The sequence below is a fragment of the Myiozetetes cayanensis genome, unplaced genomic scaffold, assembly GCF_022539395.1.
Source record: "Myiozetetes cayanensis isolate MyiCay16 unplaced genomic scaffold, myiCay2020 scf4, whole genome shotgun sequence".
Classification (NCBI taxonomy): domain Eukaryota; kingdom Metazoa; phylum Chordata; class Aves; order Passeriformes; family Tyrannidae; genus Myiozetetes; species Myiozetetes cayanensis.
The window spans coordinates 57,005,840-57,032,815 of NW_026087631.1; the positions used below are offsets into that span (position 1 = coordinate 57,005,840).

Genomic DNA, 26,976 nt, shown 5'->3' on the forward strand with positions numbered 1-26,976 from the left:
ACGTAGATGGGTTGCCTTTTTAAAGGCTAATGAGCTCCATCTGCCCGGGAGTGGCCCTGATCGGGAATCGAACCCGGGCCTGGGCGGTGACAGCGCAGCGCCTTTACCACTAGACCACCAGGGGCTCCATAGGCCCATTAAAAATGAGGAGGTACCCTCGTAACAGAGGATGCAGAGAAGGCAGAGTTACTGAATGCCTTCTTTTCATCAGTCTTCACTGACAAGACAATCCTTCAGGAATCTCTGACCCAGAAGAGCAGGGTAAAAGGAAGTTGGAAGGAAAAATTTCCCTTGGTCAAGGGGGATTGGGCTAATGGCAGGAAAACTGAAGTCTGGACTGGAAGAAAGCAAAGGTCATCCTGATCTTCAGAAAGGGCAAGAAGGAGGACCCAGGGAACTACCAGCCAGTCACCCTCACCTTGATTCTTGGAAAGGTGATGGAGCTCTTCATGCTTGAGGCCATCTCTATCCATCTTCTACCACAAGAAAGTGTTCAAGAGTAGTCAACATGGGTTGGCTAAAGATCAGTCATGCTTGACCAAGCTACTTGCCTTCTACAATGAACAACTACCTGGATGGACAAGAGAGAGTAGTGGATATTTTCTGCCTTGACTTCAACAAGGCCTTTGACACTGTCTCTCACAGCATTCTCATAGGAAGGTGGACTGGATGAGTGCATTGAGGTGGATTAAGAACCGGTTGAATGGCAGACACATTTAAAAGGGAATCAGTGCCACAAAGTCTTGTTGGAGGCCTGCCACTAGTGGTGTCCCTCACAGTTCAATACTGGGCGCAGTATTATTTAATTTACTCAGAAATGACTTGGACAAAGGCCTAGAGTGTCACCTCAGCAAGTTTGCTGTCCGTGATCCAGTAATGTGCCCTTATGGCCAAGAAGTCCAATGTTATCCTCGGGTGTGTTAGGAAGAGCATTGCCAGTAGGTCATGAGAGATGATCCTCCCCCTCCATTCAGCCCTGGTGAGACCACTTCTGGAATACTGTGTCCATTTCTGGGCTCCTCAGGAAAAGAGAGACATGGAACTCCTGGGGTAGATTCAGTGGAGAGCAACAAAGATGAGTATGGTCTCTCTTACAAGGAAAGGCTGAGAGAGCTTGGCCTGTTCAGCCTTGAGAGCAAACAACTGAGAGGGAACCTCATCAGTGCCTATAAGGATCTGAAGGGAGGGTGCCAAGAGAATGCAGTCAGGCTCTTCTCAGTGGTACCAAGCAATAGGAAAAGAGGCAATGGGCAAATGAACAGAAAGTACTACCTGAACATGAGGAAGGACTTTATTGTGTGAGTGACTGTACACTGGAACAAGTTGCTCAGAGAGGTTGTGGAATCTCCCTCACCAGAGATATTCCAGAACTATCTGGATCCAATCCTGTGTCATGTACTCTAGGACAACCCTGCTTGAGCAGGGAGGATGGACGACAAGACTCACTGTGGTCCCTTCCAGTCCTACCCATTCTGCGTTTCCATAATTCCATGATATAACACACAAATGGTTTACAACAAATAAATTTTTTAAAAGTTAAACTGAGCTAAAATGAGATGTTATTATTTACTGATAAATTATTTTTGTGTGTCTGTGAAAATGACATACAGTTATAGTGCTAAGCAGTCAGAAGTTCACATTTCATTGATATCTTGTAGTTATTGAGTTTTAATGCTTTCCGCTGACAAAAAACCCAAACAAACAAAACCCCACTTTCTTCCTACAAGGGAATTTGTACTAATATTTGTGAAAGTTCATAGTTGGACAATGCTTCTGTAGTAACACAGAACTCAATACTTAGCATTTAACTGACTGCTGAAGCAACCAATTATAAATTTGAATAAAATAATTTTATAAGATTTTTTTTCTCCATTTACCAGAGAAACCAAATTCATAACTGGAAATAGCAAGAATTCATGAGATTGTTGTTTTATTTCTGGATTGGAATAATAAGTAGAGGAGATTTAATTTGTGACAACACTTGTAGATGCTATAGAGAGGGGTTTTTTCTAAGAATAAAAATGGTGGGTGAAATTTTGGCTCCTCTGTAGTTAATAAAGCAAATGTTTTTATTTCAGTGTGACTATTTCAGAGACTGGAAAAAGTCATAGCAAAAGATTACTAGGATAGTGTTCTTCTACAGGGGACATAAAGTGTCTCATAATAAAGTTTCTCATAACAAAGTATACTTTAGAATCTGTATTTTTATCAGGTATGTTTTCTTATTCTGGAGTCTGATTACACATTCAGTAGAAATGTAGGGAATAAAATAGTTTTAAAGACACTTCATTAGAGGGTGTAAGAGCAGTGTCTATTACTAACACCCTCAGCACTCTCAGTATTGTCAACATTCAGAAGACCAAATTGTGCCATTCCTTTAGTCTAGGTACCTATTATCAGAGCTTGTCACAAAAGATCAAATAGTTCAGTTTCAGGTGTACAGTAAACAAATATCACAAGCACAAATCTAAGTAAGAAGGTCACTAAATTTCTTAAAATGTCTTACACCACACCTACTGGGGAAATTATTGTACAGGAATGTAGTTAAAAAAACCTACGTATTATATGTTGACTCTTTACACTTTGAGCAATAGTTGCATTATCTCCAAAGCATCTGGAAATAATATTTTGATAAACTAGAATAAGTTATTTTACCAACTGAGGTATTATATTAGAAGAATGTAGGGAATGAACCAATGCATTGGTTTTCAGCAGCTGTAAAACAAGGCAGCTAAGAATGAAATATCCAAAATAGCTCTAGAGGACTAAATCCACGGCTACATTCCTCTTTTAAATATGAGGCTGTTTTTTTTTTTTTTTCTTCTGTAAACTATAATCAAAATTCATAGAATAATTGTTGGTTTGGGTTTGCAACAATAATTCAATGTTGCTGTTGTTGCTGCTGGGGTTGTTGTTAGTCTTGTTGACTTTCCTTTCTATATGAGAATACTCAGTATTTTCTCTGAACAGAAATACCTGAATTAGTATTTGAGGAAGTCCAGACTTTTAGCACTTTAATTATAACAGTACTGGAAACTGCCCTTGTCATCCAATCAGCTTTAGAAACCTTGTATTTGGAGACAAATAAGATCTCAAGTTGCCAAGCACCGACATGAATAGTTTTACAAGGCCATTCCCTTCTGCTCAATTGCGGATGTTTGACACATGTAGAAATGTACTATTTCTCAGCTTCCTAATTCATATGAAGTGAGCCCCTGGTGGTCTAGTGGTAAAGGCGCGGCGCTGTCACCGCCCAGGCCCGGGTTCGATTCCCGGTCAGGGCCACTCCCGGGCTGATGGAGCTCGTTAACCCTTAATAGGCAATCCATCTACGTCCTAAGGACCTCGCTGCCACCGTCCAAGCTCGCTTGGCCCCGGCAGATGAACCTTAGGATTAAAGGGTGGGCTCAGTTCCGTGCACACTGTGTCTCACCTAAAAAATCCAATGTGCAGGCTGGAAGGTGTAAAGACCTTCCCTGGATCTTCGCTCGCAAAGACTGGCCATTATATATATTATTTATTATTATTATTATTAATTCATATGAAGTACATTGCAGAGGAAAACTTATTGATATGGATGGATAAGGTATTGGAAACTAAACCTACCTAATTATGTTATAGTAGCATCAATCTTCTTGTACAGAAAATAAATTACTGAAAGTTGCTCAGTGGGCACTTCTGCCAGCTCTCTCAATACACTTAAGGGGATCCCATCCAGTCACATTGACTTGTGTATGTCTAAATGACAAAGAAGGCATTAAGTACCTCAGTATTTTCCAGATGCTTTGTTAATATCTTTCCCCCCACATCCAATAAGAGATGGAGAATCTTCTAGTCCCTTTTGTTACTAATGTATTTATAGAAACATTTTTTATTATCTTTCACAGCAGTAGCCAAATTAAGTTCTAGTTGGGCTTTGGCACTTCTAATTTTCTCCATGCATAACCTCATTACAACCTTGTAGTCCTCCTGAGCTACCTGTCACTTCTTCCAGAGGTCATAAACTCTGCTTTTCCCCCTTGAGTTCCAGACAAAGCTCTCTCTCTATTTGAGCCAGGCTGGTCTTTCCTGCTGATTCATCCTTTGGCATGTGGGGATGGCCTAATCCTCCGTTTTTAGGAACTGTTTCCTGAAGAAACAGATGTCAGTATCCTACACAAGCCAAAGTCTGCTCTCTGAAAGTCCCAGATAGCAGTAGTCTATACCCATGCCACCCATCATACCATCTGTATTGAATTGATCAAGAAGGAACTGCATGTGACTGGTTAAGACTTTTTTTTTCTATGATGCAATATCTTCTTTACACAGCAATTTCTTATGACTTGAGATTTCAGTATCCTTTTTTTCAATCTGCCTCTAGCCACTTCCATGTAAGTAAAAAAAAAAAAAGGCAAATATATCACTTAGCTACAGGAAATTGATGTGCTTAGTGAAAAGCAATTTGATACTCTGCAGCATTTAAAAAAGGCAAGAGTGCAACAAGCATCCCTAGTAAAGGAGAAAATAACCTCCCAGCATAGTATTTATGTAAATAGTTTAACCCATAAGGCAGTCAGTCTGAGTATATAGTATGAATACACTATATGGGAAGTAAGTCTTAAAATGTATGAATAAAAAAACTTTCTAGATTTTATTTTCCAAAGGCTGCACACCACTGCCACCTTAGTAACTGTAAAACTTGATATGGATATTCAGTTCCAACAGTATATCATATACAATATTAAAGCAAATTAAAATGTTCAGATATATTATTTATGGGACTTCTACAAAACATAATACTGTTTTAGAATGACCTACTAAAATCTGCACTGGGTATAACAAAATGCACTGTTATTTTGCTCAATATATATGTATCCTTATATATAATTATGCTTCTACATATATAGAGCTATTTTTCTGATTGTTACATAAAAATGTATTGCTAGTTTGCTGTGTGTATTATGTGTATATAACGTAATATTTTGATTTCTATGTGTATATATACTTATTTATATTTTAAAAATAGTTTGCATGTATATGTACACATTTCATCAATGCTGGTAGCTGGAGCAATGACACTGGAGGGTGACACTCTCAGAGTGTAGAGCCCTAGACAGATAATCAAGTACAGCAGCAAAGTTTGCCTTGAGTTGCACAGAAAGTAGGCACAATAATTCAGTAATCTTTTTGCTTTGTAAGTAACTGAATATGCAGTGGATGATTAGGACAACAAGACTGTTTGCCTTGCAGTGAATGGAAACAATTACTGTTACAATGATCAACCATTTATTTTGGATTATCAGACACTTCATTTATATGAAAGAGATGGGAACATACGAACTGCTTGATATTGTAATCTGTAACACACCCACACACACACAAAAAAAAAAAGTAGGAAAAAAAAGAACTAAAAAGGAAAATGAAAAAATAAAAATAAATTACAAGAGCAGCATATTTGTTGAAGTAAAAGTTTTGGGTTTACTGGTTTGGATTTAGTTTTTTTCCTTCATATGGATCTTCAGTGTTCATGGAGGTCACAAACTACAGATTTATGAAGACAGAATGTGGAAAAAATCTCATGCATTCTGAATTTCAGTACTCCTGTCAGTCTGTGCACTTTTATGAAATTATTATCTTCCACACACATACTAATTTTAAGCCTCTTGTAAAAGTTAGATAGTGATAGGGAATGGACAGCTATGAAAACTAATTAACTCGAATTTTTAAAAAATATTCTGAGACAAAATGATGGCTTCACTGTACTAGGAACAGATGTTATAATCCAGTTTCCACATAGGGTGTAAGGCGAATTCAGTGAAACCTATAAAAATCCCAAACCTCATTTTTGGTGATTTCCTATTGATGTGATCTACACATTTTGCTATGTTTAACCTAGAAAATACAGCACAGCAATACGTAAAAGAGACATAGAAAACTTTATAGTACCATGAATTAATTAAAAAAGATAAATTCAACGTGAGCAAAATATCAGAAATGTTACTATTGCATGTAGGTATGTTATTCATCTAGTGAAATGTAACATGATAATAAATACAAATGCCAGAACTAAGCAATGCTTCAAGGCCTTAAGCTGCCTTATACGGCATGAATGTCTCCCTTGGAGTGTTATATTCATACTTGATGAATCTAACTTTCGTATCTGGGCGTTCCCTAACTTCAGTATCTTTATCTCTGTTTGTCAGCTTGGAGCCCACCAACACACAAAATCAGAAAAAAACATTGACTCTTTCATCACAGCACAAACTTGAGAGATGATATTCTGCACCTTAAGCACCATGAGTTAAGAACTGGCAGTACAGCAACATCACTATAATCCTGTTGTGACAGAAGAGCTGAGTCTCAAATCCTCTCTCATGCTAGATCTGCAAATATGAATGTGTGAAACAGAGGTCAAAATACAACATAAATTCTATTTCCTTTCACTGAAGATCTAAAAGCATTTTTTATTCAAAGGGTAGGATTGAGATAGTATGTAATTAAGTAGTATATTATAGATCTACACTTCTTTTAAAAATAGAACAAAGGAAGGATATTCCACATTTCTGTGATGTGAAATTTCAGAGGGTTTTGAAGCACAAAAGTAGCAGGAGGCAGACAGTGAAGCTCTAAGGAGAAGGAGTATGTGAGGCCACAGGCTTCTATGATGACTCTGATTAAGATCTTGAAAATGATGAAACAATAAAATAGTCAGAACCTTTGAATGACCCCAAGCACAGTGGTGCTTTTCACCTGCACTTAATCCATATATGCTTGACATTTTCACTAGCCTCCAAAAAAATCATACTATATTCAGTCATTACTTTGAATGAGCTAGACTTTTGGTATCTAGGCTACTCATACCTGATTTTAATAGACTGAGTTACTTCACTAAGATGTGCCCTTTTAGGGCATAGTTACCTCAGCATTTCCTCTGGTAGCAAAACTCATTTAAGGAATTTCTTTTTGTGCTTACGCAGAGGTAATTATTCCTGCCTCTATGACATGATCAATGTCCTGCATCTTCTGTGTTAACAGAAATGTTGTTGAACCATTGGTTCCCAGAAATGATCCTATTCAGAACAGTGGGACATTCCTACCACCAGAGGAAAGTCCAGAACAGCTGAATTACACAAGAGTTGAGAGAGCTATTCTTAACACAGTCTTGGCAGAAACAGAGACTTTCTAAGATTTGAACAACTGTTTTGAGATTCATAACTGAATGGCTTCTTGAGGAAAGTAATGGGGAAATGATGCAAGAGGTAAGGGAAAAGGCAGAGTTAAGGGACAGAAAGGAAGGACTCAAGGTATGGGTTAAGGTCATGCTGAAAGTTCACAGTTTCCTTCATTGCAGCTTTGTTGACTTGTTAGTCAGTTAAAAGTCAAGTTTCTATCCCACTACACAAAATAGATACCTGGATTACACCCGAAATATGTCTGGATATATCTATCCAGATATATCTATATATATATCTATCTTGCTGTAGACCTGTTCATCGTTGGCAAATATACATACACCCAGTGATCTGTCCTGCTTGGGTGCTGTGCAAGTCACATTACAGCTGAGGACCTCATGGGCCTCGACAGTTTTGCATACACTGCTGAAGCATACTTGAAAGGTTAACTACAGCCATGTATTCACGAATCTTACAGGCATAAATGATATAGTCTGCACCAAAGGCCCAGCACCTGAGTCACTGTTCAGGAAGTAGCTGCAGTGAGGGTTTCAGCAGTTCCTAGGGCTACTTATTTCAGCAACAAAATGGGAATAAAACCAAAAAGAAACAGAAATATTGTCTGATATTATGAACTCTGATGCTAATTTTCAAATCACCCATTACAAACAGACATGACACAGGTAGAAACTAAAAAAAACAAAAGCAAACAACCCTTACAGTTTCTTGAGGCTTGCTTTTGTTTTTTGGGCCTTTTTTAATTCTCTTTTGTGTGTGGTTTTTTGTTTTGTTTTGTTTAATTTCTTTATCTCAGTTTACTTTAATGCTTCATTTTTAGTATTTCTCTTGTTGAATTTCTGACTAAAAAACTCTCTAAACCTAACGAAATCTCAAAACCCCAGAATGTGTCAGTGTCAAATTTCTTGAGGCTCCAGCTAGATAGAAGCAGAAATACCTTGCAGCAACTTCTATGAGTGCATGGAGTATATAAAATTTGGGTTATATTTCTATATAAAATGATCTACAATGAAGGGGAGATCATAAAGTTGTAAGCACTTGTTGCCCATCTTCAGACTTTTTGCCTTGAATTTTGGTATTGACTTGTAAAATTCTCCTTGTTTCTGTGATTACTGCTCACTTAGAATCATATAAATACAAAGGTAAATGTTTTTGATTTTTTTTCTGATAAGAGTTCCACAAGAGCTAGTCTTCCATTGTCACGGTATTAGTTGGCGTATAAAAACTCATCAGAAGATGAGACTGAAGTATAGAATACAACGCACTTAACAGAGCACTACCACTTTCATCAAGAATATGGACAATTATTTTAAATATATTATTTTGTTTTGTTTCATTTAGTTCCCTTGAGACAGCTTTCTTAGACATGATAGGGCCACTTTCTGTTTCTGTAATCCAAGTAATACAAGATCATGTCTATGTATCCTTTTAAGTTGGAAGTAGATCTAATCTAAGAAGGCAATGACTCACATTTATTTTCAACATTTTTTTTCATCTCCCCTCCACTCCAGGTTATTATATCTGCCTCTGTTGTGTCAACTCAATTGTTTTTGCAGTTTTGGTTGGTTTTTTGTGTGTGTGTGGTTTTGGTTTGCTGGTGTTTTTACGTTTTTGTTTTTTAACACATCACAATTTTTTTTTTAATTTAAATTTAAAAAAATAAAATTTATGTTAAATGCAACTAAATGGAAAAAATATATTGTTACTACTCTAAAGAGGGCTCATTGCAGACTGATACACAAGCAAGTGAATCTTCAAAACTGAGTCACAGGAGCTGCCGGTGAGATGAAAGAGGAACATTGGCAAGAATAAATTTTAAAAAATGTCCTGTTATTACATTCCCATTCTTTTCTTATCTTTCATAATACAGAATCACCATGTAACATCCTAATCCAAAAGGGAAGAGTATTCTGAACAGCTTAATGACTGGTGAATTTTGCTATGGCAGCCAGGAGGGCCAATAATATTTGTGGTGTGTCAGTCACAGCATTACCAGGCAGCCAATCTCCCTCTTTGATTTAGGAAATATGTGGTTCAGTGCATGATAAACAGATAGAATTACCAGATTTTTGCTGCGGTTTTGCCCCTCAACTGGGAGATGCTAACCACAGCAATGCCTCTGTAGGGAAGGGGAAATTTAAGTAGTAAGATAAAGGTTTGGGGGATAAATAAAAGATATATCAGTCCCTTATGAAGATATGTCAAAACTAATTACACGCTGCACAGCACAACATCAATAGCAGTGATTAATGAAAATACCTCTGAGATTATGCATATTCTTTTTCCATCACCAACCCTTAATACACAAACACAAATGAGATCTACAATAGCTGTTGAAAAGCAGAAATAAACATCAGAACAATTCAAGGTGGACCAGTGTGGGCAAGACCAAAATCCTTCTGGCAACCTTCAGCTTCCAAAAATGCCCTCTTCATTACTTTGAATTGTGTGACTATACCCTTCAGGCTAATGCCAGTGAAAAAAGGTGATTATCACTTTTTCTCTCCCATACTAGTACATATAATACTGCTGTGTATATGCACCCTTTTACCCTCAAGACAGTCTGAAGAAATTACTGCAGAACTGAGTTTTCAGACAGTTCTCAAGAAGGATTTAATTCTAACTCATACAGGAGATAATTCTAGTACTCTTGCAGCTAGCATAAACTGTAAAAACATTAACATGTCTTTCAAAATCTCCTAATCTTTATTTCCTAACTAACAATTTCTTTATTCTGTGAAAACTTCCTCCTTCTTTTTTTGGTATTCAAGTGTGTACCTTTTACTCTGAAGTGTTGCCTCCATGCCAGTGCATATGTTTACATGCACAAGTGATAGAAAAGAATCTAAGCAGAACAGATCTTTGGAATTTATTGCTCTTGACCAACATCAAGCAGGAAGTAAGATATTGCTTTGACAAGAAAATTGGAAATTGACCCTCCTCAACTTTTCTCCAGGTGTGTTGTAAAATTGTGGCACACTCCAAAAGAGGATGACAGGGTTGATCAGAGTTACCTTTCCTCTTAGATTGTCAGTAGCTACATCCGCGTATTGGCACAAAGTGCTCTTGTGCTCTTATAGTGCCTTTGAAGTAGATTTTCAAACTATGATTGATGCAGACACAGGGCTCCTTTCTACTTCTTTTTCAGCAATGCTATTTCTTAGTGACTGAAGTGTCTATCTATTTCTTTTGAGCAGGGGTCCTAGAAGAAAACTAGGCTAAAAGTTCTGGATTTCTGTCTTCAAAAGACCAAAAGATGTGTGTACTCAAGAGGGCCTAATAACTTACAACCACTAAAAATTATTATGATTTGTAATTGCAATAGCAAAAGCATTTATTTATTGTTTTCTTTTAAATGGAACAGTAAGGTTTTTCTCATATCAAAGAAATCAATGAAAATTAAATTATCTAAACAAGGTGAACTTTGTAAGTACACCTGAAAAGGAAGTTTATAGGAAGTTCATACCTCCCTCAACTTCTGTCTTGTTCTGTTACCAAACCAAGACATTTAGACTGGATGTCTCTCCACTACAATAGTTTGTCCTATATGAATGTAAACTAACAGCAAACATCAGAGCACCATAGACTCATAGAATGGTTTGTCTTGGAAGGGACCTTAGAGACCATCTAAAGAAGTTTGATTTCTACTTTCAAAACCAAGATAAAAAACTAAGAGAAAAAATTGTAAATGAATTCCCCTAGCAGGAAGTAAAAGATTTAGAAACTATGTAACCTAAGGGAAACAAAGCTAAACATTTTTTTAAAATACGAGCAGCACTTTTAATGTCTTATGTATTTCCCAGGATAACAAATTATTCTGACTTTTAAGGCCTTCATATAATTAAAGAAAGTGGTACAGCAACATAGTGATTAGATTAAGATATCATACACATGATTAGATTAAGATATCAGAAATCTTAGAACAATAGTAGAGGCAATATTGTGTATCAGTATGACATTTAAGAATTGAATATATACCTTTTAAGGTAATATTTATATCCAGACTATATTTTCCATTCTAGGTCATCCAAAAAGGTTTTTGGCTCTTTTCTTTTTCATTTTTTTGCCATTTTGTGTGAAACAAAGGCTTCAACAACTTCTGACAGTCTTGGGCAAGCACAAAAATTAATAATTGCTTATTTCAATAAGAGAAAAAGGTTTTTTTCAGACCTTAAACTTTGTAGTATAAACTGTGCAAACATAAAGACATAAAATCTGCAAATTATTTCCCTGGAAACAAATTTACAAAGCAAATCATCGTATTGTGAAAGCACTAAAGCTGTGCATTTTTTCTTAAATAATAGTAGTTGAATTTGCCTTTTTTCCCCCCAAACTGAATAGGTCCAGGTAAATGCGGTGCTTTCTATTGCCATGCACAACAACAAAAAACTAATACATGAAGATAAACCCTATTCCTAATACCTCACATTTAATGCAAAGATTTATTTTTTTGTGTGTGTGTATGTGAAATATTCCCTGTGTTGTCCCTGACATCAAATTCTTCTGTATTTTATCATTAGGCCATTATCTAATGAAGGTCAAAGTGCTGTGTAGTGTAATGTTACATATAACACTTTTTTTTTTACCCCCAGAGTTATTCACACATTTTGCTCATAGTTGTCCTATGAAAATTCTTTCTATTGTGGGTGTTTGAAGAAATACAGTATATTACATCAACCACAAGATTTACTTCACTGCTCTGAGAAATCTAATGTTGTAGCTCTTGGGCATTTGAGTCATTAAGGGAATTTTCATGTTCAGTACCCTGCAACAGATTCAGTCTTGCATAACTCAAAATAACTTCACACCACTTATAGTAAATGGTCCATGCACGAATGTTTGCTTTTCTTATCTGTTCTTCTGTCTTCCTCACAGAAGATTTTTTAAACCTGTTTTAAATTCTCTTTCATCAGTTAATAGCAAGAGGGTACAGCGGTATGAACTGAGAATCAAAAAACAATGGCAGATTGTCAAATGGTGTAAAGCACTGAAAATTAAATTTATCTGATTTCTGTGCTAACACCTTCATTCTCCACAAACATTCAAGTGGGAAAACCTCTATGCCAAGTGAAGTCCCACCACAGTTTGGTAGGCCTGAAGCTTACAATGTAGATCTTATCCTTGGTTATATAGAGTGAAACAAATTCTGAAAAACTTCTTATTAGGATTTACTGAAAGAGTTGAAATGAAAACTTTAGTCTGATTAGTAAAACTATTCCTAAAAGGACATCCAAAAGGAAAGAAGGATATCTTGAAGAATGGTCAAATCAAGAAATAATAATACAGTGATGTAAGATACAAAATGAAGCATAGCTTAGCTTAACTATGCACAGATTTCAAAAAAAGTCAATAGAAAATCAGGGATTGTTTCCAATTAAAATGATTTTTAAAATATAATTAAATCTGTTACTGCTTACTGATGATGTTCCTTACAGTAATGCAGGGATTAGTCTTGCACTGAATGGTGCTGAATAGTTTAATTGAAAAGGCTTTTTCCATATCTAACTATGTGTGCTGCAAGCAAAATTAAGAAGTAAATCTAATCTGCTATAAGTTATATTTTCCTTTTGTCCTCTTAATAATTTTTTTCTACTTTAAATTTCTTTAAATTTTACTTTTAAATAGATGCAACCTAAAAAAAAAATATTGTTGTTCAGAAATATTCTCTGAGTGCAGATATTGAGTGAAAAATATAATCAACTGAGTCCATTTTGCACTTTTACATTTTTTCATTTTCACTTAGACCTCTAAAAATTTACTTTTTTGTATATAAATTTAATGCTCAATCCTTCACTCCAACACAAAAGGCTAAATTAGAAAATAATTTAGAAAGTGTAAAGCTCATCTTAATTAGTTGCTGTAATTATAGACAAATCTGCAGAAAGTACCTGGAAAACCTTCTCTAACCTACAGGTTGAATTAGGTAGACAAAAAACTTATTAAATATTTCCTATTTTGTCTCTGAATTTAACTATATCTCAGGTTTCTTCACCTGAATTCTACTATTACTTTTAGCATAAATATCTGAAAAGAAGGAGATTTTCTAGAACACAACCATTATTAAAAGGAAAAATCAAAACAAAGTAAAACAACAAAAAAATGACAACAACAACAACAAATATGAAAATCAAGAAACTCCAGACCAATCAATGAACCATCAGTTGTAAGGGGGTACCCTTGGAAATATTCTAAAGGGCTTGGAGAAACACCTGGAAAAACACAGTTTGATTTTGGATTGCTATACAGGCAGGGGAGTTCATGCTTAATTACACAGCATGCTTTGAAAATATTTCTGGTATGATAGATAAGAGAAATCCTTCAGATTCTATAAAATTACTCCTTTAAAATGCATCTGAAAAAGTTTCATGCACGAGAAGAGTAGTTAACACAAATATGACTGAATGTAAGAAAATGATCAGAAAAAGTACATATTCTAGTGTGTATTGTACACCATCATTCTCTTCGAATTCCCTCACTAGTATAAGATTATATAGCACAGAAAACAAACTATGGATTCTCTTCTACTCAGTCACTTTCAGTACTCTCCATTGTTCAATGAATCAAAAGTGAAGCTAATATTTTAGGAGGAACTTACATTTTGAATTGATGTCAGAAATGGGAAAACTCTGAGTTAAAGAAGAATGTATGGCCAAATTGAACTAAATCTTCCATATTCTTTAGGAAATTCTGCAAGGAAGATACAAATGTTCACATTTCATTACATCATTTCTAATTTCTGTATTTTGTAGTGAACTCCTAGACGAAGAAGAAATCAGTCCTGTATTTATTTCTTCAAAGTTTCCTACATTTCTGTAGACTACAAAAGTACTAAACCAACACAGTAATAATCTCCACTTCTGATGTATGGAAGGAACAGCAGAAGTGGGTTTGCCATGTTAAGAAAATCTCCCTGTCTGACCATCCTGAAGCCACTCAGGCAGTCACAGCTGCATCACCTGAGCTAGAACTGAGGCCACTTTGCAGCTACACACACACAATAACACAGTCAAACCATGTTTAGTTCTGCAGAAGAATCTCAGCCATCTCAATTGTTAAAATAATTTAATCATGATGCAACAACGTCTCTAGCTGGGTGCCTCCTGGGAGGGACCCCGAGCAAAGGAATCCCTGGGATTTTATACCTGCAGTATGTATGAACAGAAGCCTTGCTCTTCCAGCTGAGTCCTTGGCTCCTGCTGTATCTCTGGGTGTCCAATCCCCTGTCCAGTGCTACAGAGCCTTGCACACCTTTTTTACAAAAGGTTGGCAGTTGTCTCTTGCCTGGGGCTCCTACCCTCCAGACTTCAATCTGCAGCTTGCAAACCGAGCTACCTGCACTGTATGTATGCCTCAGCAGCCCCTAGAATGCTGACTAGAACTAGTCCTTAAAATTCTGTTTCAGATAACGAGCAACCTAAATTGTTAGGACTTCCTGGTTTTCTACATTTGTGTATGACCCAGCACAGTTGCAGTTTATTCCTCAAATATAGGTGTAAATTGTTTACGACAGAAAAAAATCTCAAAAGAGGTACCTTTTTATTTTGCCTTAGGGCAGTATTTCTCTTCTTTTTACTCTTGAAGTTCTACACCTTGTCCTTCATGAAGGTAAAAATTTTAATATTTTAACAAGTTCTTTTGGGTGAGGTGGGTATTAGTATAACTCTCTAAGATGCAGGAAAGTCATGACACATTGTTCTGCTAGTGTAGTCAGAATTATAAGCCCTGCTTCATACAAGTTGAATAGAAGTTTTAAAGGAAAAACAAAGCATTTCCTGAGAGGCAAAAAAAATGCATTTATCTTAATATCACATTAATTTTTGTAAATAAAATTAGTTTCTACTTGTAAGTCAATAGTGAAGTTTTTGTTTTTCAGTTCAGAGTTTTCCCCACATTCCCCTCAATCCTCTCAAAACACAATTCCCTGAGTGGAAAGCTCTTCTGGAGGGGTCTTCACTTTCAGACAAATTAATTCTAGCTGTAGACCACTGATTATTAAATTATCCACAGGTACATCAAACTGTTTATTTTTCCTCTTGGAACCCTACCACAGAGTTTCTTTAGTAGCAATGCTTATAATCAGTGAAAAGAGTGTTCTTAGGGCCCTAAAGCAGAAGCAGTCTGAAGCTGGACTAGCACAGAGGAATCCACAAGGCACAATGTCATAATAGGCTGCTGGGTGAGAAGGATTTAACTAGAAATTTTAGGAGTGTGGAAATTCACGGGAGTGAATGCAGCCCTACAGTTCAGCAGAAAATAGACAAAAGCCTTCCTGAAAGGAGAGAAGTTTTGTTTACCAAGGATTCCTAGAGTGAATGACAAATAAACAAAAAAGGTGGATACACTTCCATCCAGCTCTCAGAGAGGCTGAGTTCTGAGGAGATTCTTATCTGCTCCAAGAAAACAAAGGGGGGACTCTTCCGACTCCTTTTCATTTAGTCCCCAAGAGACCTGTGGTAAACCAGAGGGGATGGAAGGAAGATCCTTGTAAACCTTTCAGAAAGTAAGGGGGAAAAGTATTTATCAGTTAAAAAATAAATGCGTCACCCTGGTTCCCAAAACACTAGGTATCTTATGGCAATCTGAATTCTGGCAGAGATTTCAAAGATTTTTCTTTCCAATTTTTTTTTACTTTGGGCTTATTTAAAGGTATACTGTAGGATTTAACATATTGTCTAAATACAAAAAGCATCAACAGGAAGACAATTTATAGGCAACTGTCTAATAATCCTCTTTTTGAACACCATTTTGGTTTAGTTCCTAAATTCCTTGTGTTTTTTCCAAAATCTAGAAGCTACAAAGCAGGAATCTGCATTTTCACCTACTTGTGGGGCTTCAAAGAGGAGCAAAATCAGCTGAGTAGCTCTTCAGATATGAATTTTCTCTTTCAAAATGGAATTCTTGATTTTCCTTGCTAAGACTAAGTCTTGCTAAAGACAATATTTTGTCTATTTTTAGCACAATATGGTCTCCGTGGGACTAGATACAGAAAAAAAAAAGTACTGGAAAAATAACTGTCTGTTTTATTTAGGAAAAAAAAATAAAGGAAAAGAAAAAGAAAGAAGAATATGGCACAGGTCATGGTTTTTAGTTCTTTGAGTAATTGAAACTACATTTATACCTCTTCATCTTTCCCCTCTCTCCTTAAAAATAACAATAGTCTTTAGCTTTACTGGTATTTATTTCCCATATGTAAATTCAAAGTGGGTATGTAATGACACAAATGAGAGAGGTTTTAATATCCAAAACCTATTAAAAATTTGTCTCTAACAAAAAAAAAAAGTGTTTGAAGTTCAAATGAAAGACAATATCTGAATAAAACTAATCCCCAGGAGAATGTATGGCACCTGCCAGACACTGTAAAGGTTTTATAAATGTTGTCTTCTACAAAGTCGACTGCAAACATCATAAGGCCTTTGGTAAATATGTAAACCAGCCCTTTTGTTTGAGCAGAAATATTGAGCTTCCTGGTATTATGATTATAAAATAGAGAAGATTATTTCAGATTTTTTTTTTAAATATTTGTTTAGTGGCCTCTCTCTTTTTCCTTGGGATCAAGTTTCAAATTACACACAGAGGTAAGTGTTTGAAAACAGTCTTCCTTAGTAATACAAGACGGGAAAAACAATCTATTTAGAAGTCATTTATGAGTAAAGATGTAGAAACAGTGATGCTGGAAAATAGAAAATGATTTGGCTGTCTGATTCACAATAAAAAAATAGGAAAAAATTCTACTCTGCAGGAAAATAATATTGTTTATATTGAATAATGCAAAATGTTTATCCCTTTGCAGAGGCAAATTACCACATTTTGTGTGTCTACAATTATCTACTTGTAACTGTATCAAATTAATTTTATCTGATGATTGTTTTAAGTATTGTGTTTGTAGTGTTTCCTTTTTTTAAAAAAAAAAAGAAGAGCATAATTAAAATAAAAAAAATAAAAATCTGCAAAACAGCACAGACCTTAAAATAAGCATAGCTAGCTTCTGTGAGATCTATTAAAATATATAGTATAGTGCTTTATGGAAACATCACCATTAAGACAAAAATTCCACACTTACATTAATTTCCTATTTTTTGCTGTTATCATAATACACTGAGAAAAGGGAATTATTCAAAACACTACTGTTTAAATACAAACTATATTGTATTATTTTTCATTACTAATTATTTACCCTTTACTTTGCTTTAAAGATGAAAAATATCCAAGTGCAGACCTTCAAGTACCTCAGGGAAAAAATTTAATCCAGACAAAAGCATTTAAAATTCTCATTTGACCTTCTCATACTTCCTCATATCTAAACTTCAGAGATGTATTTCTATCAGTATCATTTTACAGATTTGGATTTTTGGCCCTATCTAACATTAGGACTGTCAGAAAACATTCTGAATACTACAAAATAAAGTAGTGGGAGTGGAAATAAGAACACCTGCTGCAGACAAGACTTGCACTTGACTGCTGGCCTTGAGAAACAGGCTAGACTGCAACATCCCTCTCCCAGACATGACATAGCAGTCACCAGCTCCTTCACCTCAGACATGGATCCCATACAAGAGAAGAAAAACACTCCATCACTGTTCATCTGTACCTTTGTCTTTACATAGAAAAAATGAAAATGGTATTTACCTTAAATGGTAATAGTTTTGGTTTCTTAATTCAGAAGTTTACCTTCAGTAGCAACCTTGATCTACACAGAATTACAGATTACTGCCATCACGCTATGAAATCTCTTCAGTGTGTTAAATTAGTCAGACAATTAACAGAAACTCAGTGAAGGTCTCATAACTGTAAAATCTGAGACTAGTCTTGTACATAAGCTTATAACACTTCAAGCACCAAATCAGGAAAGGCTCAAACCCAAATGTGCCACTTTTTAATTATTTTTACAAAGTGAATATGTTGTAAAGACTACAAAGCAATAGATGTCTTATTCAATAGATGTCTTTCTCTCCACCTGAAACATACTGATGAGTATAACGCGTTTCACATGTAAGTTTATTAGATATTCTTAAGCTAGTTTCACTCCTACATTTCTCACACATCTTTCTTGATAACATGAAGAAATTAGTGAATTGATAATTTTGGAAAGCTCATCTAACTGGGATTTTTTTTGTGGAGATCAGCAGATCATATATATATAAAACGAGATATGTAGTTCATATTGCATTTACAAAACCTTATATGCTAGGGTAATGGTAACTGTCTATAGGCCTCTAAAAGTGGATTTCAGAAAAGTACCCTAACCTTAAGCTGAGCTACCTGTCATACATTACAAAGTATTTAGGTGCTTGTTCCTGTTATTTAATACACTGAAAGACTTCTCTTTGTGCTTTTAGAAAGGGAGGTTCCCACCCTGCAGCTGAAAATATTACTAATTTCTGCTCTAGTTACCTGGGTTGCTTGTATCTGTTGGGTCTTCCCTTTGGGAGATTTACTACTTCTTCTTTTAAGAAAAATGTAAATGGCCTCATTACTTTCTTTTTTGTTTTAGTTGTTTTCTGGATTTGATGTAAAAAACCCCGTGAGGACATCTGATGAGATCCCACGGGGATTTGTAATTTGTCTTTAAAAGACTAACAAACTATAGTCATTTGCCATTACAATAAACAGGTACTGAAGTAAGAAAAGGGAAAGCCTTGCTAATTTTTTAGGACCTTCCTAGACATAATAGAAATAAAGGACTAGGGTTTGGGGTTTTTTAGTCACTTTTAAATGCTCAAGGAGAAAAATAAGTGATTCATAGGCAAAAGCATAGAAGTGGACTGGGTTTTTTTACCTGATTTTTTTTTTTTTTTTTTTTTGATCACTCAGATTTAAGCCATATGCTGCATAGTATTTAATGAGACTACAAAATTGTCCTCAGTTTATATCCAGGTAACTTTTCCTTCCTGTAATATTTAGGTGGGATGTAGATATATTTTATTCAGTTTTTAGCACATTTTGGGCTGAAATCCACTCATATATTTTGTTTTCACTTATAAATATCACTAACATCTTTCTACTATTTTGTCTAAAATAAACAGAAATAGAAAGGTTTAGAAATGTTAGCAAATTCTATTTAGTTAAGGAACATTTTATATATAAAATAATGAAAGAATTCAGAAATTTATTAAAAGAATACTAGAAAATCTGCTGTATGTAGAGACAGACACAGAACTGAAAAATATCTATCTCTACAGTCTCAGAGATCACTGAAATTTGCTCCGTTCATTGCTTGGAAGTACAAACACTGGACCTCATACCAGAAAAGATCACTTGAAGTACAAGATTGAAAGAATTTTGCTGGAAATTATACGATCAGCATGGTCTCACTTCATATTGACAATGAAATATTCATATATATGTGTGTGTGTGAGTTAAAGCACTTCAAAAACTAAGGAGTGCTATTTTTTAGCTTGTTAAGAGACGGATTCTGAAGCATGATGACACAACTACTGAACCTGCATGATTTAATAATAGCAGTTATAATAGCGTCTGGTCAACATTTTTGATGAGAAATGGAGATTTGGTTACAATAGTTTACTTTGAAAAATCACATTTTCGTATGTTTGTGTCAAAATTGGGAATACTTTATCACTTCTAATTTCTTTTTCAAATGAACTCTTTTTTTGATAATAGATTATTTCTAGTTTATTTCCTTCATTTCCTTAGTTCTTTTCCTTCAAATTTATTTTAACTAGAAGACTTTTCAAAATTATCAACCTGAAAGTCATCTATATAAAATTATTTTTATTATATTTCCTTGGAACAGGCAGTATGTCATAAAGATACAAATAAAAAAATAATCTTTAAAGTATTACTTACATTATAAAATGTTATCATATATATTTATTTTATTTTTTATTAACTATATTATTACATAATAATAATAATTGCAATAACAACTTTAACCTTTACTAGCAAATAAAGAACATAATTATTCTCCCATACAGTCAAACTCTCCTGCTTGTAATTCAGAAGAAAAGAAACGGGTGATGATGTTTATTGATGCAACATTTTTTAATTGACTTTGGAAAATGTTTTGATTATATCAAAAGAATAATAAAGTTGAAAAGGAGAATTTTCTGTCTATTAATACATATTACACTTCTAGTAATCTTTTACTGCTAATATTTTTAGAGATCTATATTGATTTTTTTTTTAGAAAGAACATATTTTATCATTATAATAAGGGAGAAGCTTTCAAACATATCAACATTTAGAAAATGCTCAGTGTCTATAAATTTTGAAACCTGAAGCCAATTAAAACAGTAAAACAAATTAATTTAAAAATGTACCTGCTTCCAGACACTATAACTTAGAAATTTTTCAAAGACAGATTATTTGTTAGTTGAATTTTAATGGAGTTTCATATTAGTCTGATTCATCAAGAAATCTTCAAAGGAGGTGTTAAACATTTCTGATTTGACCAGACAGAACAGAATCGGTTGAAAAATAAATTTCAGTTCTCTCATTTTTATTTCTCCAGGAAAAGACACGGTTTGTTTTCTGAAAGGAAATTCAGCATCCTGTTCTCTGATATTCTAAAGCTGGGGTTTTTTTACTCACCCTTGCTAAGACTAAAGACTTTATAAAGACTGAATTAAAACCCATTTATTTTGTTAAGGTGCTTTGCATTTAAGTGCAGTCCAGGATTAACCTGATGAGCTGCAATTGTGCAAAAATTTATCAAGTTACTTCTGCTGACATAATGTTAGCTTAATCCTGTAATTTCAATTTTGTGTGAAAACATATTTGTTCCAATGACACCTCTGCTGTCATGAAATAGTAATCTGTAAATTAGTGAACCTATTTTCACCTGCTAATATCAGTAAACAAGATGCCTAAGGACATGGTTTAGTGATGGACTTGTCAGGGTTAAGTTAATGGTTGGACTTTGCAGTACATATCTAGAATGGGTAAAATATAGTAAGGCCTAAGTTATTTTACTGTATTTTGAAGCAAAATATTGGTTTGAGGACATAACACTCATATTTTTCTGTTCAATATCCCTTTGCCTCCTAATTTGCTAGAAGTGTGTTGCTAATATTGCTTGCAACTGTATGAACTACATCCATAAAGTCTTCTGTCTGAAAATACCTTAATTTAGGAAAATGTTAGTTTTCCTTTTGACATCTAAATGTCCAGACTTTGCTTATGATCTGATATTTACAACTTAACAACTTTAAGGTAAGAAAACAACATTTCCCCTTCTTGGCTTGCTTCCTCCCATTGGAACTATCTCTGACAATCCAGTGATCTCGACAGATTATCAGAATGCAACACTTTATGGTAAAGAACAGAGCTCCAGAACAAAAAGACATTTGCTGATTGAGTATAATATTGATTTCTCAGTAGGCCTGAAAGCAGCATAGCTCCAATACTGAAGGTTTTACACCAAATGCCTCTTTCAGTGCCCCACAAATGTGACTGAAAGTATAGTATATTCCCACAAAACACATCAAAGGAAAGGAAAAATGAAACTCATTAATTGAGGTAATAAAGATTTATGTTCAAGCAGTGAGGTGATGAAAATTAATATGACTGTGCTGAATGGAACGGAACTGTGACAATTGAAATGAATTGAAGATATACCTCAAGTGATTTCAGTGACTTTAGGAGATTGCTTTTAAATTTGGGGAAAGGAAAAATGAAAGATTCTCCCAGGAGGCAGCACAGATGAACTACTCCCAGTATTTCATACCTTCTACCCTTTGCATCTTACTTTTGTGTGTGCAGTGAAACAAGACTTATTTTCCTGGATAGAGAAGTTGTATTTCTTTAGGGATTGGGGTTAGTCTTCAGTCTAAATTTCCAAATCCTAAACTCGCCAAACCAAAGGCAAAATTCTAGGTGTGCTCATCTTTTCTTTTATAACTGCAGGATTATAGTAACTTTATTTTTTCCACTCAAACAGACTTTACGGTATCTTTAACAAATAGAAATAAGGATTAGCAGCCAGCATTGTAATGTAGCATTGTGCCACTTGGGAATCAATATTACTTACATTGCACTAATTTTGCTGTTGAATAACAGCATGACAGGTTCTTGACTTAGCAAAGGCTTTGCTGCTAGTCATTCACTCAATATCAAGTAGTTAACAGATATTGTTCTTTTTACTCAAGCTGTGTCACTGAGTCACTGGCATTTGAACATGTTGCTATAGGGACAAAGCAAAACAATACAAAAATTGGACTGAAAAAATATTTCAATTTTAAAGATGACCAAGAATGCTATGTGAGAGAGATATAAACTCTACATTAGCCCTATGTAATTTTTTTTAACAATAAAAAGCAACTTTCCAAGCACCAGAGAGACATTTCAGGCTTAAGGAAAGGAGAAAGCCCAGTGATTAATAGGTAGCTAAACACACACAATTTTTTTTTTCTTTTAAGGACACCTCATGTTCTGTCAAGTTTCTTTTCTAGAGCTGAGTTACCTGAAGCAACAAAATCATGTAGGATGATTGCTGTTTAATATTTTATAGTAATTTACTAAGACTGGTAATGTTTGAATTCAATGCATTCAAAAGAAGTAGACCTGCTGAAATCAAGTCTGAATAAACGGTGCAGTGGGAGGGGCTTTGTATTTTAAAAATGAATGGATAAAGGATTTATTTCATTGAAATTCAATGTACAGTATCCAGTTGCTATTACTATAACTAAAAAAAATTTCCACAACAAAGAATTTTTTAACTTACTCTTCTCCAAGGCACATCCTGCTGTTTTGTCTCAGGATAGAGATCTAAAAAAGATTCAGAAGTGTTTGATGTTACTGGTAGTCACAGCCATTAGAAAATACCATGGTTTTCTTTATACGCATATTTACATTGGTTGATGGGAATAATCAGAAAAAAATTAGAACTTTGCAGCACCGCATACATAACTGAAAAGAACAATTAGAAGTGAAAATATAAATGGACTTCTGCAGTTTTGTTTTTCCCTCTTATGAAATATATCTGATATTTCTGAATTTTCTTACAGGCCTTGTTGTCATGGAATCATATAATAGTTCAAGTTGGAAGACAACTCAAAGATCATCTACCTGCAACTCTCCCACTAGAAGTGTCAGGGACACTTGCCACTAGAGTGGGTTGTTAAAGCCCCATCCAGCCTGGTCTTGGGATGGGACTTCCAGGGATGGGACAGCCACGACTTCTCTGGGTAACCAGTTCCAGTGCCTCACCACCATTATGGCAAAGAATTTCATTTCAGATCCTATCAGAGAGCATTTCTAATTGTAATTTTCATAATTGAATGTTTAAATGATCTCACAAATTAAAGTCTACAATTATGCAGAATTCAATATTTTTACGACAGGTCACTATTTCCAAACACATAGCTTTGTAGTTCTTGAAACATATTTTCTGGATTGAATCAGTTTACAGATTTTAATGACATTAAAGGATTAATTAAAATAAAAACTCCATAATGCAAAGCACTTAAATTCATTATTTTTAAGGCTGCATAAAACATTCCATTAAATATTATAAATTGTCTAAGGGTTTGTGTGGTTTTATCATTTATTTTTTGAGAAGTAGGACTCAGTAAATAGTAATTAAATAATAAGAACAAAGGTAGGTTATGAACATTAACTTCAGTGTTCCTCCACCTGAATCCTTGGTACTGTTGCAACACAAACTTCACATGTACAATTTCAGTATTCCATTGCATAATTCTAAAATATTCAAAATAAGGGATGGAAGCTTAATCAGACTGTTTTGAGAACTGGCACTTAATTCACTTAAAACAATATTTCTAATGTGCACATCTTAAGATATTCAGTCATTGAAGTGGGAAATATTCAAAAGATCAATTCCTCAATTTTTCTCACCCATTTTTCTGTGAGTGTGGATATATATGTCAACTAGCATTAAAACTATACAGGCAATGTTCACATGAGTATTCAAAGCTTCTGTTCACAAAAACAGTTACAGTGGTTACAAGTGTGAAGGGCTGTAAAGTTTAAGAATAACAACAGATATTATTAGGAGGCTGAAATCTACCATATCAATGTGTAAAGATCTTGGGTTTAGTCCTGCAATAATTATAAATGCTGAATCTTATCTGTCCAAATAGGAAACGATTGATTAGTTCCGGGAAGCATTTCACTTTATGGGGAAAAAGGAAGAAACTATTCTTAGGTAATTTGACTGTACAAATAATGAATTCCTGAAACTGGTCTTAGATCAATATTTTTCAAATATATTATTGGGAATATGAGCACTCAAGCAGAAACCAGATAAAAGTAAAAATTTCAGGATTAACATTAGAAATTACATATGGTATGTTCATGACAAGACTGACCATACAGCTTACTACTGCTCTATACATGTAGCTCTATACATGTAGCTCCCCAGGCAAAAAAAAAACTAAAAAAACCCAGAAAAAACCAAGCAAGAAAGCAAACAACAAAAAATGATCAGATCTGAGCAAAGGCTCAGAATGTACAAAATTATTTCTGCCTGTGTTTATGTTAGTTAGGCTTTGAATTTGCTTAAAAAGTGACCTGAATGTAATTTGTTAATTTGCTCCTTTTGAACCTAATTGAATAATCTAAACACTGTAAAAGCCTTCCACAGCTCACCTTTAAGAGCAGTGACTGATCTCGTCAGATTTGTTGAAACGTTTTAACCGAGTTTACTATCAATATCTATAAGGAGGACATGAGAAAGAATACGTCATATTCCGCAAGAATTCTTTGACTTTAAGGGGAGGTCATGTCTTTGAAGTGAAAGGTTACTGAATACTTTAGATTCAGAAATGCATTTCTTTTAAGTTAAGAATCTATTAGGATCAGTGAAAACACATAGGTCTATTTCAAAGTGTCTAATCCACAGCATCTTCAGAAACAGATTCTTTCACATAGCAAATACCTAACTTCAGGATTTAACTCTCAGGCTAAGAAATACACAACACTTATTCTTAAATACAATCAAACCAGTCATGTTCTGGGAGGGCACATCACCAGGGTGAAGCCTTAGGCTGCTAAGTGACATGTTTCCTCATGAAACAGGTACTCCGTTCTGCCACCGTTCTTAATCCACTCCTAAAAATATTAATTTTTATTGTTTAAAATAAGAGGAATTGGTCAACAGTCTTTCCAGATAGCTTGTAAACTGCCTTCCAGTAACAGTCTGACCTCCTATCCCACAAGTGTCAGTTTTCCTAGACCTGAAGCTGATATATGTTTTACTTGAAGGACTAAATAAAGAGTTAGTGTCAAGATGACTGACAGGAGCTGAAAAAAAAGGCTACGCACTGAAACTAAACAGAATCAAACATTTTAGTGATCAGTTAAGAAAAAAATCAGGTTTCTTGGGCAGCGATATTTGACCAGTGTGAATTAATTCCTTCTTACCTTGTTTACATAAGCATCCATTGAAAATGAAGTCACTGAATTTTATATATTACAATGATAATCTGTGAATGAAGACTGTGTTGGGATGTCCACCCACTTAACATGTGAGCAAAAAAGAATCTTACCACTCGCCTCATCTGATCAAGCTTTAGACTGTGAATGAGCTACTTCTTACTCCTACTTTCATGATGTCTGAAAACAGGAAAAAGGGGCACAGCAACTTTTTTCTTCAGAGAACTCTCAGTGTTTTGGATGATCAGTGTTTTGTGGTAACAAAAATATTTACTTTGAATAACAAACTTGTTGTGCTCTGAACGCCAAGGCTTACTATTTGTTCATGATATGTACACGATATATTTCATATAGAAAAGGCCAAAACTCTTCTGGACACTACACTGTTGTAGTCAAGCACGATTTTTCCTGGGTTTGTCTTTTGTATTTTCTTGATTAAGCTATTAAAGAAGCCTAAGCCTGAAGAATTTTGAAAGGCATTTTGGTACGATGAAAATAGGTGTTTATTTGCCAAAGCACTTAGTCATTCAACTCTCATCAGTGTGATTTCTAAAAGCACCTGTGTAGGTTAGCTGTTCAGGTGCTTTTCCAAGCACGCTAATTCCTTTGAAAGTACAGTCTGCAAACCTCATTTCTGAGTTCAAAACTGAGGTGCTGCAATTACTAGACAGATGTTCATGACATCAACAGCTATTCTGAGACTTATTATGGAGGTATTTTAATCAAGAGCATCTGATCCTTCTTTTGGGACTAAGACTGATGGGAGACTTATAGTCTCAGCTATTGCAGTTCTGATAATGTGTGTCTGAATATTGCTTCCATGGATATAAAACCAGTGAGTAAACATTAACTGTATTTATGGAATGGTATTTAATAATAAAATTGCAGCTGGAGGCCTTTAGATGAACTCTGACTGTTGTACACTTACTTGTACCAACTGTGAAGTGCCAGTCAGTAGTATGAAATATTTACTATTTGAGACAGACAGTAATGAAATGGAAAGAAAAAAAATTACTCTCTGTCAAAATTGAACTTCTCTTGAAAATACACTCAATTACTGGAAAAAGACTAGAAGTATTTGGTCTTTAATCTATGAATATTTGCTTCATATTTGTTTATTAGGAATTTCAAGCTAAGAAAGCATGTAGTAGTTCATTTTGTTGGTTTTCTCCAAGAACCTTCTTTGCAAAGGTCAGTTAACTAGGGAATACCTAATTCCTTGCAACAGCCTGTCGGTTATAGGTAAAGAGACACATGGGAAAAGCTAGAGGTTCAGAATGGGGACAGTAAACTAAAGAGATATTTTTGTACCAAAACCATACTACAGGAGAAGAAATAAGTGGTATCAACAGATACAAGGTACAACTTATAAACACCTACATAATAGAAATAAATGGAAAAACATTCTTCAAGACATGGGCCAATAAACACATTATTAATTCACAACAGAGGAGAA

At 34.9% G+C, this 26,976-nt stretch overlaps 1 protein-coding gene across 43 annotated transcripts in view; it reads right to left on the reverse strand.

The window, feature by feature from the left end:
- The window catches only part of PTPRD (protein tyrosine phosphatase receptor type D), a 1,147,190-nt gene that overhangs the window by 732,717 nt on the left and 387,497 nt on the right, over window positions 1-26,976 (reverse strand). For 42 of the 43 annotated variants that reach the window (XM_050328659.1, XM_050328660.1, XM_050328678.1 and 39 more), the window contains exon 5: window positions 22,849-22,892. The exons of the other annotated variant lie outside the window; for it this stretch is intronic. The gene's annotated coding sequence lies outside the window, so the exon portion shown is untranslated. The remainder of the gene's footprint in view (window positions 1-22,848; window positions 22,893-26,976) is intronic. 43 annotated transcript variants of the gene reach the window in all.